This window comes from Melanaphis sacchari, unplaced genomic scaffold (genome assembly GCF_002803265.2).
Source record: "Melanaphis sacchari strain LSU unplaced genomic scaffold, SCAv2.0 Contig44_pilon_pilon, whole genome shotgun sequence".
Lineage (NCBI taxonomy): Eukaryota > Metazoa > Arthropoda > Insecta > Hemiptera > Aphididae > Melanaphis > Melanaphis sacchari.
Window position 1 is genome coordinate 2,027,964 of NW_020271295.1, and position 23,386 is coordinate 2,051,349.

A 23,386-nucleotide genomic window follows, 5' to 3' on the forward strand; every position below is an offset into this window, starting at 1 on the left:
ACTAAAAATGTATTATGAACATATGAAATTGGATGAACATTTTTTACTAACCCTGTATAGTGTTATTATGTATTATACAATTTATTATTACACGAAATTTATAACATATGCGTTTCGTGTATATTATACAAGTTATGTGTAATACAAGAACGAAAAAAAAAAACGATAAGTCAAATGTGTGTGTGTTTTTTTTTTTGTGTGGAGTTTTGATGGGAGCATCAATCCCACCGTCACTGTCGATGATCACAATGCACGAGTGTGCGTATTCCCCTGTGGACGACAAACGGAATATATAATATCGAAACATTAGGATATATTATTTACTATATTACACCTGCACTATGTAATATTACTGCAGGTACAAAGTGTTAAATAATTAAGTATCACATTAGTGAAAAAAAAATATAACACTCTAATGATAATAATATAGCGCGAACGAATCTACCTCCACCGCCACCGCCAAAGCTTTATCAATTAGTGTATGTAATATTGATGCGTATCCCTTAAGTGAGTGAATATATGTGTGTTATATAGAACATATATGTTATACTATTGTAAGTGGTGAGTGTCAATTAAATTAGTAATACAACTCAGAAGTGGGAAATCGTCTTAAATAATGATACAGCTCTGAATTAATTCGTCGACTATTTATTTTATTTTTATTTATTGAAACACACGTCCGAGGGCATTACAACAGATAATTATTATAATAAATATTTTATACTAGAGTATTTAATAATTATAAATAATCCGATTGTAATTAAAATGTGTAGTTATATCTTACTTATAGATTGTAAAAAATGATAATGGTATAATAATAATGAATTATGATTTATAATAATTAAATATTTAAAACCGTTAATTTATGAAAAAAGCCATATTATGTGTTCTGTGTTTTAATATTAAAAATGATGGCTGAGTGTTAGAATTAAAATAAGAGACTAATGAATAATAATCTTTTGATTAAATTAATGAGGAAACTGTCGCTGGTTGATACATTTAAATTTTTTTATTATTTTAATAATAATAACTTATTTACTATTTTATGTTTTTTTTTATTTTATTTTATGTAGTCTAGATATTTAAGCTCAATGACAGTAATAATATTATATTAAAAATAAAGTCTGACAATTTTTCACATTGTAAGTATGGATAAAATTATAGTATCCAATTTCAGCATCAAGTTCATACATCGTGTATTACATATTATGCCCATACTCATAATACTATATAGGGTAACAGTCGATAAAATTCAATCGGCTTGGAAACTACTTTTTTATAGCTATACATATAGTCAAATGAAATATTGATAAACTAGTGTCGGGTATAAGTACTATGGTGTTACGCTCTGTAAATATTGGACCCTTGACTAATATTCTTTTGAAGTTGTTCTTGTTTTATTTTCATATCCAATAACCATGTATTATATGTTCTTACGGTTATATTATTTTGGAAACGAATACAGGTGCAATTTTTAAAATGTGGATCGTCATATTTTATAGATTGTATATACTTAAACTTTCCATGTTAACTCCAGGTGTTTCAATATATGTTTATTTTAGGCATTAAAATTGGTCCAAAATATCCATGTAATATGATATGTATAATTTTATCCAAAATTGATTTAATCATTTATAAAAATAATTTTATATTATAACATTTTTTTTGTGATAAGTAGTTTTTTTTAACCTAAGGTAAAAGAAAATGTAACTTAATCAAACATATTGATTTTCCTTTTTGTTATATTAATTATGTACTCGTATTATTTATAATAAAATAATAATATATTATTACGACCAAACATTTTTGTACTTTATATTATATTATATACAAAAATGAACCAATATATTAAAACTTTCATATTGGTCCTTTATTATTTTATTATATTTCAATAATAATTGACTATTGTAGACGAAATTTGTGGCTACACGTGGTCACGTGGGATTTTGGGGTCGTTGACAAATTTTAATAATTAATTTCTCATGGGTATTGGTATTGGTACCTGATAGGAGATAGACATCGATTTACATTTACATAAATAACTATTATTCTAAAAATACAATACGCCATCGAATACTCTGGTATTGGTATTATACTACTATAGATATATATTAATGTGCGCTAAATGCCTAAAATACAAAGAGACATTTTTATAAATTCATAATAGCTATAGCAGATCCATATGATTGAAATAACTACAGAATATTTCAAGTAATTCATGATAAAATTATTTACAAAAATAATTCGTTAATTTAAGTTAACTTAAATGTTTTAAATGATGAAGAAACTAATGCATAGGTATACGTAATAAGATATTGTTTGGATATTTAAGATTATCGCACAGACGCTTTAAGACAGATGCATTTAGAAAACGTTTACATTAACATAACTAATTTTATGATATATATATATAGTAACTATCATTACAAAGTATATAAACGTATTGTTCGATATATTTGATTAAGAGGTTTGATAGTGTTTAGTTTGACGCAACCAATTCAAACAATACGCATTGAGTATATTATAGTAAGAACCATAATATCATCATGCACTTAATGCGGAGTTGTATACACGTATACGTAAGGTTCATTAAAATGTCTTAACTTCAAGTTATTCTTGTTCTTCTTGCACATTATTGGATTATTGGAACTATGAGAGAAAAACAAAAGTTGAATACTACGTTATAATGCATTAAACATTTTAATGAGGTGTAACTTAAATTTAATTTTATGATAAAGATATTTGAACTTATTTTGCTATATAATATAACTACTAAGAAAAGCGGCGCCTCCCCCCTCCTTTCATTACCAGTTTCAGTAAAACATATTATAAGTAACCAAAATTTATACATACAAGTAAGAGAGATATGAAGTATGAATATCCTGCAGTATTCTGTCAGGAAATACTATTCTTAACGGAAGTCGTTAACCCAGACAGTTCTTAACAGCTCAAAACTAGATAAACTATTTTAACTACACATAAATATCAATAATATAAATAAATAACTTAAGCAAAAGTAAGTTCAGGTATAAAGCTAATAGGCAATGACCATCGATGGCCCAAGGATAAATAAACATAAAACACAACTACTAATCGCAACACTTTATTATTAAAATTTACGAACATGATAATCTTAAATGTATAAGCTTTATTGTTAGATTTAACCTCTCCATATTATTATCTTATCATTCTCGATTGTTTAAAAGACAAGGTACTTATTTTTTTAAAACATATTGTTTATCATTATTTTCTTTTACTTTAAAAAGTAACCCGTGAAAATTTGCACGCAATGCAGTTTTCAAACGAACTGACCAATTAAATAGACCAAACCAAGAAATAACAATCACTAGAATAAAAACATTATTTCAGTGAACACGCAATGTTCGATGTTTCCTATACAGACAATTATTGTTATAGCTCTAAAAAGCCGTTTTGTAATGTTTCCAAAATTTCAAACTGTTTTTATTGATTGCAATACGATAATAGGGAATTTGAATAGGTACGATTTTTCTAAGATACAATATTCGGCTTGAGGTATTAAATAATTATTTAATTATTTAACGATTTTCAAAATAATATGACCACCGTAGAAATAAATGCAAGGAATAGTTTTAAAAGCGTGGTGTCGAAATTTTTAGGTAATACAAAAGATTCTGATTATAAATTGATAATTATTGGGTTGTAATATGAGTATAAAATTACACTTTTTGAATTCGCATGTTGACTATTTTCCGGAAAATTTGGGTTCATTAAGTGAAGAACTAGGTGAACGTCTTCATCAAGGCATAAAAGAGATAGAAAGGCGATATCAAGGTCGATGAAATATTAGTATGATAGCCGATTACTGCTGGTGTTTAAAACATGAAACTGAAAAACAAAGTTACAAAAGAAAAGAAAATAAATTTAGTTTTTACGAACCTGCAAGAAAAAAGATCCGAAAACTTGAATAAATTTTTTTTTAATACTTTAAAAGTAATAATTAAAATAAACAAATATTATTTTTTTTTTAAACAAGTGTGTTTAATAATATTTTGAATTTTACTTTAGTTAAATTTATATTAATAAAAATATTTTAATTAAAATAATAACGTATGTTATTTATATGTAAATATTATACTATCTTTAAGTCATAATTTAAAAAAAGAACTAGACGTGATAGAAACAAATGGATTTCAGATTTGAATTTTGCACATTAAAGTCTATAAAGATCAATTATTATTACACAAAAAAAATATATATATATATATTTCGCAGAACTGTGTATTTAAAGATATTGGACGGAAGAAAAAAATTGATGCGTTATTTTATAACTGATATGTGTAAAATAAGATGGGTATTATGTTTTCATCGATATTTCTGATAATTATTACATATAAACTACGCACAATACTTTTGAATAAAGATTTTTTAAAACAAAACTAAATAAAAACATATTTTTAACCGCATTATAGAAAATATATCATTTAAAAAATGCCAGTACTAAAAAAGATTTACGATATTAAAATAATACATGTATTTCAGTTTTGATACAATGGTGGATTTTCAGAAATTCTATTTCGAGATATATCTTATGATATCATAAACCATACCATCTGATCAACGATGGTTGAAACAATGATTATTTTCTGAATTTTTATTTCTAGATAACGTTGATGTATAGCAAATACTACATTCTAATAAGTAGCACACAAAAGAAAATTCTAAAAACAGCATCATTTTTGTATCAAACATATTTTATTGTCATCCTAATTTTTTATTTAATAATGAATTCATTAAAATTAAAATTTTTAGAATTCTTAGGTGTACTTGAAAGACTATATTTTCAAATTCTCGAAATTTTTTTTACTTATTAAGGAGTGGTCTATGGTGATGCAAACTTCTGTTCTTTTTTTTCAAATCAGAATCCCCTTTTCGCTTTAAATTATTAAGTGGATATTGAAAATATATATATATATATATTGATTTTCAGTTATGAAAATTATTATATTAAAGATAGCAGTCCTTAAAAATGGTTTTATAAAACCATAAAATACACGTAATATGAGATTAGTAGGTATTTATTAAATTTGGACCTTTTTTATAAGCTATACAATATACATATTAATAGATTTGTATTAGTTAATAAAACTTCAAAAATATCATAACCTCAGAAAGCCTAAGAAAGTTAAATAACTCGAAAACTATTCGTTCAAATTTCGATCTTGAAACGTTATAATTTTCAAAAATAAAAAAATTCTCTAAATACGTATATAAATAATTTGCTATATAAAACGGGGTTGATTTTTAAATAACAGAAGTTTGTATCTTCAAAAAACCATTACTTAAGTAGTACAACAGATCTCAATGGTTTGAAAATATAATCTATTATAGATATATATATTATATATATATATTTAACCAATTATATATAACAATTCCAAAAATCAGATACCTGTTATATATCTAGACTATGAAATGAGAAAAAGTAGACGATCGCGCTTAGTGAATCGCCCTGTACACACACGCACACACACACATAAACACACGCATGCGCACATCCATATAAATATATATATATACTTATAGTTTAATGTATAATATATATTTTATACGTGATATATACGCGTTGAAGTCGAGACGATAACGAAAAACCGCTTTCACATGGTTTGGCCCGGTGGATGTACGGTCGTAAATATTAATTCCACTTTTTCACGTATACCTCTACACATTATATATCTACGTATATATAATTATATATATATATATATATATATATAATATGTTACATAGTACCTCTCGTGCATAAATAAATATATATAAATATATGTATACATTTATGCACACGTGCGTGTGTATATCGCGCGTAATAATTTATATATCATTATAAAGTATCTTTTCAGAGCCGAGGAATGGCACCGTTTGGTCCTAGGCCAATTTAACGCAAGCACACGCGTAATATTATATTATTATAGCGTTATACCAACATTTTTGTTTGACTTTTGATAGATGTCGACCAAAAAACCATTCCGTTTAAGCGCACATAATTTATCCATTATATTTACCAGCAATATTGCTATGACGATAATAATTATTATTGTTGTTGTTCTTGTGCCGGAATCGGTTTTGTCGGGTAGTTGGATGTCGTATGACATAATGATACGGGCCGACCATTATTCGAACAAAGTAATAACATCGCAGGGATCGCAAGTACGGCGCGTGCTATGTTCGAGCCGGTTACTAAACCAACTTTTATGTTATAATATAATAATTCATAAAATATCCCTATTATACACGGAACGTGATTACGCTACACGGCGTGCATTCTTTTGTGTATGATCCGATCTTCTAATAATTTATGCTCGTATTCAAAACGGGTAAACTTTCGATTTATAATCACATATACATATATATATATATATATATATATATAGGTAGACAAATAATTTTCTCTGCGGTGATATTATTCCACGCTTATTCTGCAAGTGGCATTTTTCATCCGACGCGATTTAAATCTTGAGAAAAAATTACCTAAGTCTTTTATAGCTCGTAACGTGATATTTTAAACACCTCAGATTTTACTTTTCTTCGCGTTGGTTTCGAAACCTTTGTAGGGATCACTCCGTTAAAGTATAATTACACAAGGTAAAAATGTAAAGTACTTAGGGCAATCTGATGAATTTGTTGACGAATTATTGCGTAACGTTTTGGCGAGACGGAAATTTAAATATTATGATTTATGGTTTCAACAAAAACTTTATAGCATGAGAAGTTTAAACTGTTATGCAGATATAGCGGACGGATTATTTACACACTTAATAAGTTTTAAGATGTTTCCACTCAATCTTCTTCTTTATGATAAATAAACACTAAACAGGAAAACTGATAAGGTAAAAAGGATTTTTATTAAATCCTAATCTACGAATACATAATAATATTAAGGAATAAATGAATAACTACAAGAAATTTGAATAAGTAAAACAAACAATTTGAATTAAAATCTGTAATGCACAGAAATTATTAAAGCATGATATTTTAAAATTGTAATAAAATCTGTTTGATTTTACAATTGTTTTGAAAAATCTGTCATACAAGAATCAAAAATAAGTCGTAAAAAAAAAAAAATGAAGTAAATCATCTTGTTTACAATTTTTTTAAACTTAACATACAAATAATACCGATCAATTACATATTTTATTTCAATCATTTATAAAGTTAAGTAAAGATATATACTTACAAAAAAAAGTTACCTTTTCAATTTATTTAATTTTTGTAATTTTTATGGTTAAAAGTAATAATAAAATAAATCAATAGTTATTCTATCAAAAAAAATACACTGATAATAAATAAATACCATAAAACCATAATTATTATACGTTGTATTACCTAGAAAGTACAGACAGTAACAACTCTAGCATAATAATTTTAAATCGTATTTAAATTAAAAAAATTTATTATAATCATAAAACATTTTTCAATTACCATTAAGTAAGTAATGATTATTATTTTCGCTCTTTATACCAAGTTTAATTGTTTTGCGTGCTGTGACCTATGATATTTCATTGCTGTATTTTGTGTACTAATACAATGTTATTTGCTGTGGTTCTCCCGACAACTGGTTAAACATGGTCGTGTAAAAAATAATAATATTAACAAAATATAAAAATAAAACACAAGGTTAATATTATACACAATTTAACCTTGAATAGATGTATTAAACATAAATGGTTTTTTTTTTTTTTTTTTTTTTTTTTTTTAAACAAAAAAAAAAAAAAAAAAAACGTATCGTTATAAAGAATCGTATAGAAATTTCACTTCGTTTATTAATATTAATTAAGTTCGTTTTGATGATGTCAAGCACAAACGGGATAAAAATTCAATTCAATCGACTATAGCCCCATGTTTGCAGTTTTTCTGGCCACGGCGTTTCCGTTTTGTTTTGACCGTCCCGAAAATAAATTGTTCCACTTTTGCCACAAATATCTTATGTCACTTTATTATTATTATTATTATTATCTTTGCGGATGTGACGTCCATTAACCAAACAGACGGTTTTGTAATGAAATAAGAAGGGACAAAATAAAAACACCAATTCAATACCCTACCTCACTCTCTGCGACTAGCTCATTCTAGTATGATGATGATAATAATAATAATGGATTTAATAAAATGACCCCCTGGATATAAGACTCGTGCGTGTATGAATAGTACGTGACTGGGTTTTGTCCAGACAAAAAATGCTTTTTTGAGATGATAGAAAATATAAAAATATGGAATGGTTGAAGCCGCTGAAATTAGTCCCCGGCGTACTTATATAAGGGTTGATTTTATCAAAACTATTTTTTTCCTGTCGAGCAAGTTGTGAAATTGGTCCTCTGAGAACCAACGCTTATGAAACAGAAACCAAGACGTTATAACTCGATAGTTTATACAGAAAATATTGTGGTGGAGATTTCCTGGTGGACGTTTGAAGCACTATTATTCATTTGATTTTACTAAATAATATTATGTCAACACGCGATACATTAATTGTATGTACTATTTATGATGTCAGAAATATGAATTTTCATCATAGTATATATGCATACAAAGAAAACAAATACATGAACGTCTTACGCCACACAAATTATTTTATTTTTAATCATTAAATTAAGTATAATTGTGATAAAATATTCATATAATATAAACGTGTACACTTTTAAATTCGTCACACTTTTGAAATTAAATAACTTATTCAGTATTATAAAAAAAAAAAAGTTATATATTTTCAACATTTATTACATATCATAAGATTTTTAAAACGACAAAACCCATTTGTTTTTAGTAATAATTAATGCATTTTTAAATTAAATTATAAATTTTTTTTTTTAGTTTTATAATTAGTTTTTAACATGATTTAAATAACACATATAAATGTATTCAAATTAACTTAATTATTATGATTATCAAATTGGTACAAGTGCTGTGTCAAAACTCTCAAAAAATTAAGACTTAAGGATTTTTATTGTAATAAAATACATTATATTGTTTTATTTAAAAATTCTTTCCTTTAAAAAAGTTAGAATTATTTTTATTTTGAGCATTTTATTGGTACGCTTTCTTCTTCTTTAAAATAACAATCTATTTGGATGAAATCCAAGTCAAAGTTTTTTTTTATTTTTATATAAATATGGAAACAATAGGATTTTTACTATAAAAATTATCTCATATATAGTGATTGATAATAATTATAAAAAACATGAATTATCATTCAGTTATTAATATTTGAACAATAAAATGTAAAATTTTGTTGCCGTTCAATATTTTGATACTTTAATGTTTTAATTCCGATATTTTTCCAATAATACTCTAAGAACAATCATATATATTAATAAAAAAATGTGATTTGACAGTTTTAAAAAAAAAAAAAAATAAAAAATAAAAAGTTGCGATTTTACATCGAATTTTATTATTAGAAAACTTTCTGTAGAAAATAACTCTTAAGTTTTCATTTAGTAATAATTAAAAATAATTTGTACAGACATTAATTCAATACTCAGTGAAATACATGTCAATACATTAATCTAGCCTTCTAAAATCGAATAAAACATAAGAATTAACTATATAGTTAATGCAATTAATTGTTATAGAAAAAATGTAATGATTACAAATATAAAATAGTATAATACTTTATAGTGTTCAATGTGTATAATAAACTTGTTTAATAAAGCGACATGATACATCAATATAATAAATGTTAAATTTTGAATATTCTAGTTCAAAGTATTTTTATTTATCATATACAATAAAAACAAATTTTTATTGTTTTCATTTATATACAAACATTTTATTTGCATATTATAAAACTCAGTTTAGCTGCATAATGACCAACTTAATTTTAATAAAGTCCTTTTTGCATTATTATTTTCTCATGTATGATATATTTAACTCCTCCTTTTCCCTGTCCCACCGTTTCCTATTTTCGAACGCCTCTTCATGCGTTTTAGTTTTACCGCATACATAATTAATTGGCCAACAGTGTGCGCGTCAGTTACCATGCAGAGAAACTGGAAGAATGGAAGCTATTAATTTGCGGCAGGAACGAAACAGCCTCAGAATTTTGTAGGTACCTAACAGTAGTTGTCGACGTGTGCATATTTGTGATCAGAATTCTAACAAAAATGAGATACCTATCGTAAAGTCTACTGAAGTATTGTTATGTACTGAATTTTTATGGTGGCGTTAAACAATCATAATGGAAAAAAAAGCAAATAAATCCGATCTTATAAACGTTCTCATGCGTATATTATGCTATAGAAATGTGTATCTCAAAAGAAAATATTATTTCTTATAAGTTTCTTCTCTAAGAAGCTAGTCTTTAAAAAAAGAAACACATTGGGAAAAAGCCAAATACTTCCGGTTAGTTTTTTCTCCTTACATCTTCTGTAGTGAAGGAACTACTTGGATTTTTTGCACATCAATCATTGCACATGGAAAGGTAGTATAGATAGATATTTAAATAAAATTCTTTCAACAGAACAAAACGTTACTCAAACCCAGGCGTAGACGAAATGTGTCTGCCATTTAGTGTGTCTTGTATCTCGTGAATTGGCATATTAAAGTGCACTTGATGACACGTCAATTGTTTTTTTTTCCACAGTGATTGTCACAATGATACAAAGAAAAAAATAAATTGTGAAAAATGTCAGTCATTTATATCATATACAATATACATAATCGATGTTGTTATCGGGTATAGAACTGAGTGGTATTCAGTCTTAAGCGACATGAATATGTATAAAGTTCACTCAATCGTTTTATACTTGAGGTACAATTATTTAATGTATGTATGTATAATATTATATGTTGAGTTCTAATAGATTAAATATATGCATAATAACTAAATTATTCTTCAAATTTTTGCGTGTTATAGTAGATAGTTAAAAAACGTTGAGTAGACGTTATTATGGTAGTCAACAATATTATACAACATATTTTGTCAATCATGTTTTATTTGCATTATTATAAAAAATGCAAAATGTTAGTTCTTTCTGATTTAATGAAAAAAAATTTAATCTTAAAGGAATTTTCATTTAAAATTTATAAATATTCTAAATATTTCTAAATATTATATGAAATAGTATTGATTTTCACAATCATATTATAAATTTATAATTTATAGAAAATATTTAATATGTAAAGCTGTCTTTTAAATATAATATTATAATGTAAATATCTCAACTATCAATTTATTTAATGTTAATTGTATATATTTTTACATTTATTTATCATATTATACACTAAATAAGAATATAGAATATATAATATTCTAAAATGTAGATATAGTAAAAACATTTGAAACATAAAACAAAAAAATAAATATTTTTAAAATTCATATCCGTGTAATAGTACAACAAAAAATACCCAAATTAGAAAATTTATAGTTTTGTAATAAAATAAATGAAGCTTATTTATACTTACTTATCAAATACTACTATATTTTTTAATCTAAATATGTAAAAGCTAAAATTTCACATTCATTATAAACCAAACTTGTAATAAAAAAAAAAAAAAAAAAAACTTGTAATAAATGTTAATTGAATCACCGGTAAATAATAATTAAACCAAAAATAATTTTTCAAATTGAAATAATTATCATCAGTAGTATTAATTTGAATGACATGCAATTCAATACATTTGTGGGTAATGAGGAGCATACAAATTGCTTCAGTGTTTTTGTCACATGATTTGAAACAAAAGAACGACGTTCGTCATTTTTAAGTACAAACAATATAATAATATATAGGTAATATAATATATACCTATATATTATTTTATATTTTGTATCAGTAGAATACAATAGACTCAACTAGAGTTCCTTCGCTTATATTTACATAACAACCGAGTGCATATAATATTTATCACTTAAAATTTTAATTGAGGTTCGATATACATGTTTTTCTTTTTGATGGATCTAAAATAAAAATAAAAACTGCAAAATTACAAATAAAAATTCACGAGAAGTAAGCAGATGATTATAGGTCCCCAATTTATATTTTATTGATACATAAATAATTTAAAATAATAGCAATTGCATTGTGATAGTGAGTTAACCAATAATAACACTTGACAAAAATGTAATAATATAGATTTAATCGTTAGAATTTAATTTTTAAAAAATGTTCAATACAGTTGATGAATTGCTTATATTATAGTCACTCATACATTATTATACAGAAATAAATTACCTAATATATTGTTTTAAATTTAAAATGTTTGCAAAAATTTATTGATTCCTATTTTATCCTATAAGGATATAAATATATTTTATTTTATACGAAATTCCATTTACTTTATCATTGAAACTTTATATATTTTTCATTTTTTTTTTTTTTTTTTACTAATCAGTTCAGTTCTACTTATCAAGACCGTCCTTGTCGTATTCTACACTTTTATACTATTATATTATTACGAATATGTTAATGTTATAAACGTGTTTACTTATACATGCTTATGAATCATAAATGTTTATCCTGGTGAAGAAGGATTGGTATACACGATATGTTCATTTCTAAAGTCCCCACTGATATTTTGAGATTACAGGGTATCATCGTGGATACTGGATATACCACGGTTTCTGGACGCCCGGCCGTTACGCATTGATCAGTCGATGATAAAAATCAGGATAAAATTCAGAAATGGAAGGTTAGTGAATGATGACCGAAGAAACTTTTATTTATTATATCAATTCACGTCCGGACATACATCTTAATTATTCATTATGTTTGCGCGCAGTAACAGTTAAACCGACCAAAAACCTCACCAACAGCGATGTAAGCCTTACGTGCAAGTCATAATACTTACTACAGTGGTCGTTGCAGATTCGCAACTATAATAATGCACATTATTTATCAAATTAAAATATCTTGATTGTAAATTAATAAGTTTAGGTACGAAATAATAATATTTACTTATTTGCACGTACATAGCAAACACACCTACCACACAAATTAATTAAAGATGATGATGAATAAAATACAAGTTAAAAATAAATTTGAAATTTGAAATTGACTAATTAAAAGTGTGAGGTAAAGTTATTTAAAACAAACTGATTATATATAACAGATAATAAATTGAATAAAAAGTAGGTAACTATTCTATATTAATAAAATCAATTAAAAAAAAAAAAAAAAAAAAAACCAGAAAACGTTAAATCAAATTTTCTATAAAATCTCACTCAAGGCGTACGATTGACGATATACAATAAATGTACACAACCATAAATAGTATAAATTCATATTTAATTAAATAGCTGTTTTCTAGACGTTTTTGAATTGATTTATCATTAGTAGGTACAATTGTTACATATGTTCTTATCTTACGCGTCCTACAACGCGATCCGTTTAAAAATACGATTACGTATAATATCATATAGTCGAAGATGTAGTGTGATCTTGTATATACGATAAAATCACACCATTATTAAATTTACGAGTGCAATTTAATTATATATATATAATATTACATAGTATGGATTATATTAGCTACATAGATGATGAGCCATAGGCAGATGGAGTGATAAAACGCGCGTGCTTCGATTAAACGGACGTTCGAGTGACTCTCAAAAATACATGTGCACACACTCATGTACAAAAAATATTATAAAAATTAAAATTTTTATCTCTATGCATTAAACTGCGAATATCATATAAAATACAAAGTGCTTCTTTTATCGTAAACCAAGCAATATACTTTGAAATTCAAAAAATTTTAACGGTATTGTTTTTGTTTATCTTAACAAAACGTAGGTACTGATGGTAATGAAAAATATACTTATAACCTATCTCTTGTCAGAAAACAGATATTGAATGACTATTCATGGATATGTCTTTTAAATTGTGAGGGTTCTTAAAAGAATTACAATAGCAGCTATACGTATTATATCAAGTAGATACCTACTTATGTAAAAGAAAAAAAGAGAAAAGCGTCTTATAAATTTCAGATAGCCCCTCCAAAAGATAATATTATGGTCCTTTCAAAATAAATATAACGCAAAAAAAAAATTGGTTTTTTATTTTAACAATTATATACATATAATTAAATATACAAATAAACATGAATAGACAAAGAAACCTATGGCTGATCTTGTAGAAAGATATTTGATGATAGGCGAATAGTTAGCAAAGTTTAGAATATAAAAGTTCAAAAACTAGGAAAAAATAATAAAAATCTATAAATGAGTTGTATTTGTTAAAACATTAAAATGGTAGTACATTACAGAACAATTACTGTTTTAGACAAAATTCATTGATCTTACAATAACGTGATTTTTATTTGTGTATGTGTATTGTGTACACGATAAATAGTCGATAAATGCTTTGGTTTTCAACTTTGAGAGTGATTTTGAATAGAAAATTGGAAATAGTTTATCTTTGAAAAAAGTTGAATTTAAAATTCCCAGCACTTTTTTTATACTTGGAAAAAAAATTTTTTAAGAGAAACCAATTTTCAACAAAATTGATTTTTTTTGTGTGTATTATGCGAAAAAAATAACCGTTGATACTTGAAATAGTTTTTTAACAAATTTTTATATTATTATTTTATTTTTATGATAAAATTTTAAAAATAGTATAATTATTTTTGAGCTATTTATTAGAAAGAGAAATTTCAAATTTATTTTAGTCTTATTTTTATAAATGTCAATTGAAAATTATTTGTTGGGTAAAATTTTTTAAACAATTTAATGCTCATCATAACTATTGTTTATAATTACTTAACTAAATACTATCCTATAGTTATGTTATTTTTTTTATAAATGTTCAAAGTTAGAATTTCGAAACAATTTATAAAAATCGCAAAAATTATTAAATTATTTTGTAATTAAAAGTTTGTAATTTTTTTTTTTTTTTTTTTAAATTTAAAAATGCAATACTAGGTTTTTGGTAAGCTTACAACCCATACATGAAAAAAAAAAAACTAACAGAAAGCCAAATTAATTTTTTATAATGAGTATTTCAAGTTTAAATTTTCAGAACGTTAGATATCCATCCGTAAAATAATTATTTTTTCTCAAATAATGTTTGATATTGTATCATATTAAAAAAGAAATAACAATAGATAATGGATATTTTTACTAAATTTTGATACTATCATTTTCATTTTATGAACATTTTCAGTTTTTTTTCTATAACTGTTAATGAAAAATTATTCACTCGGTCAGAATTACTGAAGATCACTCATTTGAACGATAAATAACGATGTTAGACATTTTGTTATAATTTTCAAACATTATTCATGGAAACTTAAAATGTTTATGTACCTGATATATTTTATTATAAGTTGAATGATATTTTTGATTTATTATAAGATATTATCTATTTATACATGTATTATGAATCTATTTTTACTGTTTGTATTTACAGAAATGTATGGAGTACTACATTTTGAGTTATTAATATACAAGTTAATATAAATTAGTATTAATATATATATTATTATAATAATTAAATACTAATAATATATTTTATGAAATATTTTTGGAAAAGATTATATCAAATTACCGTAATACTGAAATAAAAACAAATTACTTTAATTGTTATACAAAAAAAAATATAACATCAAATATAATTATAGTGATTAGGCTAACAGTCTGCAATCGCTCAGAATCGTTTTTTATATAGGTACAATCAAATATCGTTGAATTTAAATACACCAAAAATAATAGTGATCTATAAATTTAGCTAAACGCTACCTATATTTTTTTATGATAAAAATCAGATTTTTTATTGTTATAAAATAGTTTGCTAATTTATTTCTCATAACTCTAGTCATAATATGACTATTACAATTTGATCCGTTATCGATGTGCACATTAAATGCATTAGCAGGTATTACTACGAATACGATAAGTGGCAGTCATACGCTACTCGATTTTTTCTAGAGCATGTCACTAATCTCTTTGTCAAATCTATACCACCACCATCAGGTCCAACCACACTTGTTATAAAAGGATTTACTCACACGATGTAGAGAGACCCTTATCGACCGTCCGCACGGTTAAAATTTCGAAATATTATCGTGTGTGTTTGTGTAAAGTTCAGTAAACATTTTCAAATGAAATAACAGGAAAACAATGAATAAAAAACTTGTACTAACTGCTCAAAGTGGTGTAATTTTTTCTAGGATTTACCACTGTGAACAGTGATTGTGTATGTATTATTTTTGACATGTTATGAAAAATTTGAGTAAATCCTATGAATCCGTTCTCAGAAAATCCGTGTTAAAATAATTATTTCGTATGGCCATTGATCGTAGTTGATACTACAATTTATTATTATTTTATAAGAATATAATGTATTATAAGTTATAACATTATAATATAAGATAGAATGAGTGAAAGTTTTTAATTTTTTTCAACACTCGATGTATAATTTCTGTAAGTCCAACATATAGCTTCTATGGTTTATATAATATTATATTAACAATAAAATAAATATACCATACAAATGTTAAAAGTCAGATTATTATGTCTATTTTTTTTTTTAAAATCATTCCATCATGGTTATACAAATCGAAAATAATTGCAAAATGTAAACAAATAGTATATGTATAAGACAACCATATTTTAATCAATTTGTAATTCATATATTTTAAAGAAATTCATTTAAATTTTTATTTTCTTATCTCTTTTTTTTATAACAATCAATTTGATTGCATTTTAGATAAAACAACTTATTTTGGATTTGTTAAGTTGACATTATTTTTTTCCGTTTAAATGGCAAAATTTATTATAATTAAAATCTAAAAAGTAATTCAATTAATTGCATTGTACTACAATTCTATAAATGAGAAGTAGTTTTTACATTAACTTTTAAGTTCAAAACTTTCCGATATTATCAATTGTATACGGTAACTTTAATCTTATTAAAGTTTATATTTCTATCTAAATACATTTTTATTTAGTTAATTCTCTTGCAATGTTATTTATTTTATAATGTCTTGTTGGTTAAAAATGTAAATATAAAGTAATTAAATAACAGCTGTTGTTTTCTTTGTAGATTTAATGAAATCTTTACAAGCAAGTTAATAGTTTTTAATTTCTACCTACATTTTAAATAAACTTAATTAAATTATATATTTAACCTTGATATTAAAGTACCAAGTATATTTTACGAAACATATTTCCAGTCATTTAATTTCGATTTTTAATACACGTATTATATAATATTTCAACAATGAAAATCAGTAAACTTAAGAAAAATAAAATAAACTCAATAAACTTTAACACATGAGTATTTTTATCATTCATTTTATTTATTATATTTTCAATTAAATCAGTAATATTATAATATCTATTAAAATTACCTAAATGATTTGTTTTAATTTTTCAAAGGCTTTCAAGGATTTTATATAATTAGTTTATAAAAACTTTTATAAAAAAAATTATATTTATAATATTATCTACAATTGTTTTATTATCCATTCGTTATTTTAAAATTAATATTACCTACCAATCAATAAATATATATTTACCTATAAGTTTATATACTATTTGAAAGTTTAAATGATTTTTTTTTAAATGCCCTGTGGCTTTAGTATTAAAATTACTAAAAGTGTTTGTAAATATGTTTAGTTATTGTTGTATATAAATAATGTATACAAATGTAATTAACATTTTAAATTTTAATTAATAATACAGTATAGTATTATACTACACAATACACATTTTTGACAATATCTATAAATCGCAACTCTACGCGGATGAGTAGACTTTTTCAACGGACAATTATAATTTATCTACTTAATACATATTATTTATGTACGCATAGTGTGTATTTGATTATAATATTATTATCATTCAATACAACCGCCGAACATGGAACTCATCCAATAAATACGTCTATAAATAGGTCGTTTTAGACGAAAAATACTTTTCAAGGATAAGAACCTCCATATTTTGTACTATGACTGAGTACTCATACGCGCTATAATATTATAATATATGGGCTTTTGGATTTTGTGTGAAAAGTTAGAAACTCTGTCGAAATGCCAAAGTGTCATGTCCGTTAGACGCGATCAATCACTTAGCCACTGTCTGTACTGCAGACCATGTCGCGTTCACCGGAGGTCGTTAAATAATAATAATAATAATATATAGGCAAACGTGCATGAATGTCTATCGTTCGCTACATTATTCCAGACCAGAAAATGTGTCACTTTGCCGTACGCGATACAATCAATTTCTAATAAATGAATAAGGTAAACAGTACACCGTTGTATGGTAGCGCGTATGCAATATTATTATGTATGTGCTTGTGCATTCTCCTAACTAATGAAAAAAACAGCATGTATATGGTATATTACTTCCTTCCTATAATCGAGTTTTTTTATATGAAAATATCCAAAACATATTTATTGTAATTTTCCTGACCGATGCCGTTGAACATTAAGTTGAATAATTGGAAACATTTATTATTTTTCGATTTAAACACAAATTAAATGTTTATAAAGTATTTGCATCGCATCACGGGAGAGTTTATCCAATATGAAGTGTTTGACAAATTACATTTAAACGGTTTTGAACCGCTATGAATTATGTATTATTATTATTCATATCATTAGTGATATAGTTAGATTCGTTTTGAATAAGATTGCAGACATTAATAATAATAAAATTCATTTTTTTTTTTCATTAATTAGCAATTTCAAATTGACTAACCTACTGAAGAGTCTTTAAATGTATACAGTTTTAATTTAAAGCCAAGCTGACATTTTTGTTTTGTTCATTATTTCGTGATTTATTCTTCTTGATTGTATATTTATTTATGTTGCTGTTATTACTTATTCAACATTTTAGTTGCATTTAAATAATGGAAAAATATTTTATAAAAAATGTAATGGAAATTAAAATTACTAAAATCTGAATTTATTGATTTAAACTGATTTAATGTATCTTATGAAAATAATATCTTTATATTTTTTTACTCCATCCTGTAATCAAAATTCCAACACGAGCAATTTATTTTAAAATGTTTAACAATTTAAAGTATATATTTAATATTGAAAATATCCCTGATAGTTTCTACGTTCAAATTTATTCTATAATAATTTCATTAATAATGCACATCAAGAATAAATTATAATTGGTGATATTTTTAAACAGATTTTGTGTTAACAAAAGCTATAAATATTTTTAAATGATCAATTATACAATGAGGATAAATATTATGTCATTGTAGTTAACCTCACTTTGGGTTTATCGTAGTTTTTTTTATAACAATGGAACATTTATTTTTAATTTTCAAAAGAAATAGTCATAATTACTACGAAGCTGATATTGTGTATTCCTGTTCACATAAATATTATTCAAAAAACCTATTAATTTAATAGATTTTTTAAAATTTCAATAGACTTCTACTGTTATTAAGTACTTACTTAATTCTAATATATAAAAACAATGTTTGAGTATTTAATAAACAACAGGTTCTCTTTGGAAATAATAACATTAATAATTATTTGTATAAAGTTCTAATTATTTTGCTGCTTAACTATTATATAATAATAAACACACATAATTATGATTAAACAATTTTAAATAAGTTTATTTACCTATATGAACTCAACAGTAAATAGATGTCACAAGCGTTGATGTTCAGTATGCGACTCAATGATACAAACAAGAATGACGAAAAAAGCAAATATCGTTTTTGCAGCTTAAGCAGCTATATTGTGCAGAGAATATACTTACTCTATTTGTGCATATGTGCGTGTGTTCGGGTTTAGTGTGTGGAGTAGAGTTAGTAGGGTAGTAATTTATCAATAATTTGTATTTTCCTCATAACCTTTACCCTTCCAGAAGCGCATGGATGATTTATCGACCGCGAAACCCCATGGACAGTTTTATGTTTTATTTTATATGTTTTTTCCTCTTCTCATCTCGCTCGAAAAAACCTGATAGGCCCGATTTATCATTTTCTATCCATCTGTCAAAAATCGGAAAAAAATGTAATATATATATATATATATATATATATATATATTTATAAATGTATTATGTTTTGGGTTCTTATATATTACATTGCAGGTTGTTTTTCACGACCTTTATTTCCTCGTCTTCAGCGAAAAATGTATTTATACTTCAAGTTAAAAACTCTGAGGAGTTATAGGCATTGAGCTGGTCATCGATTGTATGAAATTTAAAGTTAGATATTTTGTGATATTTTTTTTCGATAATATGAACATTTTATCTATTTTACCTTTAGATCAATATGCTTTGTCGCATCCTAAAATTTCTTAAACAGTTTTTGAAAATCTTATCGAATGTGTGTGACAGGTACAATGCATATAATATGAATAATAAATACAAGTAAACAACCTAGACACGAAATTATTACGGTCTGAAAAGTTCTAAACTTAAAGTTTGTAACAGTATTAAAACTATATTGTCAAAGTTCGATTTTCATCAATAAAATGTTTATTATACATTTTAAAAGGAATAAGCACGTTTGAATGAATTGTAAAATATTATATTGAAAATCTATAATAGTTCAAAATGTTTAGATACATTCTTACAATTTAATATTATGGCTTTTATAAAATTATTCTTAAATTATGATAAGAATTAATCATGATTAATAATATTTTATAATTAGCTAAATATTTCTTTCGTAGGTTATCAAATAGTAAATTACAAAATAATATACAAATATAGAATTATTTTATTATTAATAATATTATATTATAAGTTAAGATTTTGAATCCAAAAGACCAACGACCATAATATTGATGATACCTACTTGAAACGAATAAGTTATCATATTTTCTAATAGTATGTTTTAAGTTAAGTAGGAAGTTTAATGAAGAGGGTTTTGCAACTATTCGTGTCATGAGATACCGTATACTTTAATGCCATAAACACCAATATGTATATTATATGAAATGTTTAATTAATCATTAAAAAATTAGTTCAATTTACGTATTTTTTAGTTGTAAAATAAACAAATTATATATATATTAAATAATATCTTGAAAAAATTGAAAAAATGTTTACTGACAGACCATGATTACTGAAAATTGTTTTTCATTGTATGCAATGATGATGTACCATCTAATTTAAATTTAACGCATCCATTACAGCTTACTCGACGATAAAGTACACTGAAGACGTGTAGTTACTATATATAAAGCAAATAGTGACTTAAAAAATATTATTACTCTTGTTATATGATCATAAAAAGATAATTACGCACCATTCAACACAGCCAGTCTACAAATATTTAAGCTTATTTTAAAGTTTCCCATAATGTTGTCAAATAGTGTAAATAATCTTGTAAATAAAGTGTTTTTCCGTGATCCATTTAACAGCATATTCCTCATTCATAATAAGTCTATTACTAATATGCTTGTATTATTTAAACTGTTTAAAGTATTTTTTTCACATGTAAAATACTGCACTCTATTATTAATTCTATTTTTATAAGCTAAATTAAATTATTTAAATTTAGCTAAATAATTAGCTTAAATTATGTATTGTCGTGTTAATTTTAATATCCTCATTATTCATAACGATCTGTAAATGTTATTTTTTTCAAATTACTTTATAATATATTTTTTAAATTTATACTATGATTTCAATTGAAAAAAAAAAATACGCATTTATCTTTTGGTATACTACAAACGTACCCGGATATCCTTTGTTCAATATAATGTTCTGCACTTCAGGGTATATCATTTCGTTACCCAGATTTTTTTTTATATATGTTATACATATACTTTATATACATAAACAAACTCGTTATCAAAAAAAAAAAAAAAAAAAAATTGAAAACGTTTTACCATAAACTCATAACATCAGTGTAACATAGTAATCTTTTGTTACTCATTTCAAAATAATATCGACGAATAAATTCGTGTATTTTATATTAATCTATGGTGTATTACGAGTTTTTAAATATACCTGTAGAATATTTGTTTTCAAATCATCTATTACAACCTACTTATGATTGAATAGTGCAATTTATTGTTATTTTTGCATTTGTATAATTTTTGCAGTTAAAAAGTACGTGCATACTCTTAATATTTTTAGAATTTATTGTACGCTAAGTGTCTGAGTTAATAATGCTTAGAAGCTTCATAGTTTAAGTACTTCAAGTGTTCAAAATAATGTTGAACTCATAATTTTAAAACTAAATCAACTCTATAGAACATCAAGTTTAATAATGCAAATAAAAAATTATCAATTCTTAGTATGATATAGGGGTTTATATTTTAACACTAATCATTATGTTCTTAACTATTATATGGGCTTTTCTGAATATAAAATTTAAATTTAAATGTCTTAAAACATAAATTTACTTGATTACAGTTAGAAACATATATTACATAAAATAATATAGTAATAAAAAAATTAACAATTAGGTATAAACAGTTACAGTTAAAACAATATTTTATTTTTCTAATTCAAATTGAAGTATCTTCCTTTAGAATTTGTTTAGTTTACATATGTGGCTTCTTTTTAATAGAAAAAAAAAATTCTAAATATAAATGTATATTGATCTATTTTTGGTTAGTACTTGTATCTAAATGTTTAAACGTTTAATTTTGGAATTTGGAAAAAAACTAAAACAAATACTTAAAATTTTATTTTTTCAAACTGAAACCTTTGAGGCATTAAGATTTGCCGTTACCCATATAGTGCACCATATTTTTTCTCTCATAGTCAGACTATTCTGACATTTAAACTCTGTCATTTCTGTAACATTTCGTTGTATGAACAAAGAACAATAAAAAAAAAAAAAAAACGAAAACTTATAACAAAAACAATATGATTCACACAAAAAAAAATAAAAATAAAAATAATAAAAAACGTGAAGTTATGATAAAGAGATCATTTGCATATTAACTGAAGGAATCAGTGCAGCCTTTCTGAATAGCAATTTACTATATTTTAGACGATATTATTATTGTTATGAAAATGTAGTACGTTTACGTTATATAATTTATAATTTTTTTGGTATCTTGAATATAAAATATGGTACAGTGTTTAGAAAGTAATCGTAAATTATTTGATATACAAAAACTGCACTAAAAATGACATTAAAAATGTCACACCAAAAAAAAACAAATTCAATTGTAAAATTATGTAGCATAATTAAATAAAGTCTGTTTCTGCAAATAGTAAGAATATTTATTAAAAAAAAAAAAAACATTTAATGATGCATATTGTATTTATAATCTATGATTATTTAACTTTTTTATCCGTAAAGAACTAAATAACGGTTTTTTTTTTTTAGGTTTTGAAATATACTGATAGGTATAACAATAGTATTTATTACATAAATATAATTGATTCATTAAAAAATTGTAGTAACTGATCAGAGTCAGAGTAAGTCTTTCTCTCAGAAAATTGGGCTTACAGATTAGAAAGTTTCAA

General features: G+C 24.6%; 1 protein-coding gene across 3 annotated transcripts in view; it reads left to right on the forward strand.

The window, feature by feature from the left end:
* LOC112598045 (acetylcholine receptor subunit alpha-like) overlaps positions 1–23,386 on the forward strand; it is a 163,758-nt gene that overhangs the window by 69,286 nt on the left and 71,086 nt on the right. The gene's annotated exons all lie outside the window — the stretch shown is intronic.